This window comes from Pan paniscus, chromosome 12 (genome assembly GCF_029289425.2).
Source record: "Pan paniscus chromosome 12, NHGRI_mPanPan1-v2.0_pri, whole genome shotgun sequence".
Taxonomy (NCBI): domain Eukaryota; kingdom Metazoa; phylum Chordata; class Mammalia; order Primates; family Hominidae; genus Pan; species Pan paniscus.
This window is the reverse complement of record NC_073261.2, coordinates 47,921,012-47,927,526: the sequence shown is the minus strand read 5'-3', so window position 1 is coordinate 47,927,526 and position 6,515 is coordinate 47,921,012.

Sequence of the window (6,515 nt, the reverse complement as noted above, 5' to 3'; positions counted from 1 at the left end):
CTGATCTCAAATTATTCCCATGTCAAAGATGGCATGCCATATCAAATCTCATTAACAAATATAAATTATACCTTTTTAAGATTATTATCCAGCTGTTTGGACCTCTTTCCAACAGTGTATCAGTTTTACAACGGAATATAATATCTCTATTTCCTCAGCTTGAGTTTGTTTATTTCAATGTCTCAAACCTTTCTTTGTATACTGATTTTTCTTTTTGAATTTTTTTATCATTTTTTATTATACTTTAAGTTTTAGGGTACATGTGCACAATGTGCAGGTTAGTTACATATGTATACATGTGCCATGTTGGTGTGCTGCACCCATTAACTCGTCATTTAACATTAGGTATATCTCCTAATGCTATCCCTCCCCCCTCCCCCCACCCCACAACAGGCCCCGGTGTGTGATGTTCCCCTTCCTGTGTCCGTGTGTTCTCATTGTTCAATTCCCACCTATGAGTGAGAACATGAGGTGTTTGGTTTTTTGTCCTTGCAATAGTTTGCTGAGAATGATGGTTTCCAGCTTCATCCATGTCCCTACAAAGGACATGAACTCATCATTTTTTTATCATGTAAATCTGAGTACAATATTGAAAACTAATTAGGTCCTGTGGAATATGTGTTTTTCAGTTTCTATCCAAACATATCAATTCCAAATATATCAAATATAAAGAGCAAGAGAAAAATACATAATTAATTTGATTAATTTCAATTAGTTATTTTACAAGAAAAGAGGTCAAGATGTTTAGAAGATGCAATAGGCATAAATATGTTCATGCAAACCTTTCCTTCCCAAAGAGTTGAGAGAAAAAAATAATACCTACGTGATAATATTTTACTGTTGTTGGCATAAATGGGGAATATAGATTTGTTTGTTCTATTTAATAATTAACTAGGGAGTAAATAACCACAGAAATCAATTCAAACATAAAATAATAAGGCCTACTAGGGACTAAAGGAAACACTGGCAGATTCAGTCTAGTTTTTGTTTGTTTGTTTGTTTATGTATGTGTTTATATCTTAAGATTCCCTATAGAGAAGCAGGGAACTCAATTAACACACTTAAAAAAACTACACAGTAGAGCAATAAGGGAAAATCCCATACAGTATTAGACTGATGGGAGATTTTCCATCTTCTGTTGTGGGCCATTAACTGCTTATTAAGGATATAAAAAAACAGCTTCCTCAGCTAAACTCCTAAGTATCTGAGGACCAACAATTAATCTTTCAAAGATGACAATATTTAAATTGTGAATTAGGCCTAATACATATTTTTTATTTTGGTTTTGCAAATCTGGCAATTCTCTTCCCACAGGGACCATAATATCAGTTTCTCACTATTAGACTTATTTAAATATGTAAATATATTCTAATAACACAGTATGCTACTTTTCATAGTCTTCTACAATACTACTAGAAAAATCTAGCATTGGGAGATATACCTAATGCTAGATGACGAGTTAGTGGGTGCAGCGCACCAGCATGGCACATGTATACATATGTAACTAACCTGCACAATGTGCACATGTACCCTAAAACTTAAAGTATAATTAAAATAAATAAATAAATTAATTAATTAAAAAAAAATAAAAAAAAAAAAAAAAAGAAAAATCACCATTGATTTGAATTTTGAATTAAACATTTATTCAGACTTGCTCTTATTGAATTCATTATAAAAATCGTGGTTCTCTTTCATTAATACCAATATCTATATTGCTGTAAATGTACTATTGTGAATAACAAGAAATATCACTTGAAACATAGTCAATTAATGTATGAGGAGAAAGGAACACTTCCAAACCATTGTACAAGGCCAGCATTACCCTCATACCAAAGTCAGACAAGAAAATTACAAGAAAAGAAAATTACAGGCCAATATCCCTGATGAACACATGCAAACCTTCTCAACAAAATATTCACAAATTAAATTCCACAGCATTTTAAAAGGCTTGTGAACTAAAATTATCTGAGACAGCTCTGAATCAGTTTAGAAAGATTATCATGACAAGGTTAAGGAAACATCATGACATATCCTGAGACACGTGCCTAAGGTGGTCGAGGTACAGCTTGGTTGTACATTATAGAGAGACATGAGACATGAATCAACACGTGTAAGATGCATACTGTTTCGGTCTGGAAAGGCAGGGCAACTCGAAGCGGGGGCTTTCAGGTCAAAGGTCATAATATTCCACAAAGGTGCCAAAAATACACAATAAAAAAGATAGTCTTTTAAATAAATGATGTTGGGAACACTAGGTACCCACATGTTCACACAAATAAAATGATTTTGGATCCTTATCTTACACCATACCCAACTATTCACTCAAAATGGATTAAAGACTGAAGCATGAGGTGCAAAAGCATACAACTTCTAGAAGAAAACACAAGGGAAAATCTCCATAACATTGATCTTGGTGATGACTATTGGGATATGACACCAAATGCATAGAAAATAAAAGGGAAAATTGTCAAGTGGGACTATATTAAAGATTTTGCACAGCAAAGGAAACAGTTAACAAAATGCTACCACCACCTATGGAATTGAAGAGAGCATTTGAAAACCATACATTCAGTTAGAGGTTCATATCCAAAATATATAAGAGACGCATACAACTCTATAGCAAAACCAAACAAATAACCCTATTTAAAAATGGGTAAAGTACCTGAATAATTTTTTTTCTAAAGAGAACACGCAAATGGTCAATAGATATATGTACGAGTGCTCAACATCGCTAATCATCAGGTAGATTCAAATCAAAACCACGACGAGCTATCACCTCACATCTGTTAGGATTGCTACTATCAAAAAGCCAACAGACAAGTGTTAACAAGGATGTGGAGAAATGAGAACCCTTCTATATTTCTGGTGGGACTGTTACGTGGTACAGCCATTATGAAAAACAATATGGAGTTTCCTAAAAAAACTAAAAATGAAACTACCATATAATTTAACAATCCCATTTCTAGGGATATATCCAGAGGAAATAAAGTCATTATCTCGAAGAGAGAGCTGCACTTCCATGTTCACTGCAACATTATTCATAATAGCAAATATATTAAAACAACCTAAGTGTTGATCAACAGATGAATGGATAAAGCCTTTATAAAGAAGGAAATTTTGCCATTTGCATCGCAATGGCAAACACGAAGGGCATTATGTTAAGTGAAATAAGCCAGACACAGAAAGACAAATACTGGATGGTCTCACTTTTATGTGGAATATAAAAGTTAAACTCATAGAAACAGAGAGTAGACAGGTGGTTATCCAAGGTTAGCAGGTGAAGAAAATGAGGAGATATTGGCCAAAGGGTAGAAGCTTTGAGTTATAAAATGAATGAGTTCTGTAGACTTAATGTACAGCATGTATTTAAGGTACTGTATACTCAAAATTTGCAAAGAGAATAGATCTTAAATATTCTCACCACACATGCACACAGAAGGTAACTATGTGAGACAATGAGTATTTCAACTAGCTTCATTGTGGTATTCATTTTACAATGTATACATATATTGAAACATGCTATATGACTTAAATATATGCAATTTTTAGTTAAGGTTATACCTCAGTAAAGCTGGAAAATGAAACATTTACACAATCTAGTTTACAAATACTACATTAGAAATATACAAGAACCAAACAACATTATTTCAGTTGTTTAAAAAATAAGCAAAATACCCTTCTCTGAGTAAAATATGTAAGTCAGAATTTAGTACTTGTTGCTATTAGACCTATATTGTGTCTGCCAATCACACACATTGACTATCACTTATTTGTACATCCCAGGAAAAGATGAGATGTACGAAGAAAAAGGAGGAGAATGAGAAGAAGAGACAAGGAGAGGGGCCAGGAAAATAAGAGGGGATAGGGAAGGAGAAGAAGAATATCTTAATAGGTTCAGCTTCTCTTGTGTACCCAACTTTCTTCTGAATTTAAAAACTCAGAGCCTGGTGTGGTGGTGCATGCCTCTAATCCTAGCTACTCAGGAAACTGAGCCTGGAGTTCAAGACCAGCTTGGGCAACACATTAAGACTGCTTCTCTTAAAAGAAACAAACAAAAACCCTCAATTTGAAGTAATTTATCATGAAATATCTAAAATGTAATGCTAATATTTTCATACCAATGGGAGAACTTTACTATTGGTATAGCTTGCCTTCCTTTGACAAAATGTAGGAGTATGTGATGCTGAGGTCAGTTTCCTTAGTATTGATGCGGGGCATCCTCTCGGCTGAGAGTAGAGGGCCTACTCTCTACTGAGTGTAGCTGAACACTCGATGGGAAGACTTGCCTATGGAGAGGAGCTACCCACTGTGAGTCTCCTCTGAGCTGTTCAAACACTAAATAAAACCCTTCTTCATCTTCTTCACCCTTCACTTGTCTGTGTACTTCATTCTTCCTGGATGCAGGACAAGAACTCAGGCAAAGGCATCACAGCCACAGAAATTTCCAGCCAGAAAAATGACACCCCAGAGGTCCCATAACAGGATGGTCCTGAATGTATGCAACATTTTTCTTAGTGTGATCCTAAATATAAAAGTTGCCTAATTTCCCTTTTCATGTCTACTTTCATTTTACCTTTCTTTTACTTCCAAGATTGAATACGTATTGTTTCTTCCCAGAGATTAATTCTCTCTTCCTCTGTTTCTCTCTTTCTTTAACAGAATAACTCGTATTTCTAACCATCTACTCTTCAATGTCCCAAGTATTGCATTTCTCATAATAGACACCCCTGGCTAATTTTACCATTAAAAATATTAGCAGGAATTTGTGGGGTTTTTTTTTTTTTCCATTTGCTTCTGTTTTTGCAACGCTGCTGTCTTTGGCTCTCAATTCCTTCAGCCTTTACATCCAGCATATCTGAAGAATTTTAACATTTAATTTCCAACATTTCCTAGCTGGTACTCACCACAACAAATTACTGAACTGGGAATGCAATTGTTGTGTATCCTAAAGCTGTAAGAAGCAGCATATTCCATGTGTGCTTCCTTACACACTTGTGTACCTGAATATCCAAGGCCATGAAGAAACTTTCTCTCACTAAAAGCAGCATCAACATGCATATGCCCACTGTCTTTTTATGTAGCAGAAACTTTGTTACATTTCAATTCTACATACTGTATATCCGCCTTCTTTATGAAAGTTTATCTATGTTTAAAAAATTGTACCTCTTTCTCAAGTTGGTCCCTTTCTTCTTCTACCACATGTAGGTTAAAAGAATTGTTGGATCCTCTTTTCTCTTTCTAGCCTAGAATTTTTGTCTTGACCACAAGATCAAAATTTGTTTTTAAGTTGATCCTATATCTTCCTGAGTTTCTGATGTCCTTTTTTCAAAGTCTGAGCTTTTCTTTTTGTTCACTACAAAATTCTGAAGACTTCTTTTTTTCTAACTTGCTAACTGTGGTTTTCCTCTTGCCTCTTGGCAAATCTAATTCTTTGAGATAAAGTGTTCCAAAAACAGGTCTTAAAACTTTTTCCTTGATGCTTAGTTTTGTGATCATTCCATTTTTTCCTCATCTTCTCAATATAGAAACAATACATAGTATTTTTCAGATTAATGTTATCTGTTTATTTCTTAAAAATATTATTTTCCCAAATATATCATGTATGGATTTATATTTCAAATAATAAATATATATGATAACATTGAAGACTTGGTGCCATTCAGCTGTCATTATGTAAAAGAACAAAAAACAGATAGCCTGATTAGTAAACAATATATCATCCATCAATTCAAATGCTTGCACACATAAACTGTGCATCCTCTAATTGAGGCTGCCCTGGTCCCTAAAACTAATCCAATTCCCTTCCAAATAGATTACTGATAGGGTAAAAAATGCACTAGATATGCAGATACGTCTTTACTCTAAGAAGCATCTTGCCAATATCTGAGTCGAACCACATCATTTTGCCCCAATTTAGAAATGTTACTCTCCACGTGTAATTTTGTCCATTTTTTATCCTGCTTTTCGACATCTCCCTCTCATAAATTATAATGTTTTATGCATACATTGACCTCAAATTGATGATGTACAGCAAATGTTAGGAATAATTCTGATGGAAAGAGAGACAATCAGGATGCGATATTGATGATGCCAACCCAACCAGGAGGTGGCAGACAAACACTTAAGTGTTTTCATATTCACACCCTGTACAATTCCTCCCCTTGCAGGTGAGTGGGGCCTATGGCTTGCTTCTAACCAGTCTCACATGGCAAAGGTGATGGAATGGCAGCCACATGATTGAGTTATATTACAAAGCAAAGGTTATTAGATATCACTTGCTTGATTGCACGATGTTATATGACTCCATCTAAGCAGACTGAAGGCAGAGATCATCTCTGCTGGTTTAATGAAGTAAATACCATGTTAAGAAGTCCTTCATGACAAGGAACTGCTGGAAGCCTTTAGAAACTATGGTAGCCCCTAGGATCTGAGTGTGGTATTTAGCCACTCAGGAAAATGCTGGAGCCCTCAGTCATATAGCTAAAAGGAAAGGAATTCTGAAAAAAACCTAAATA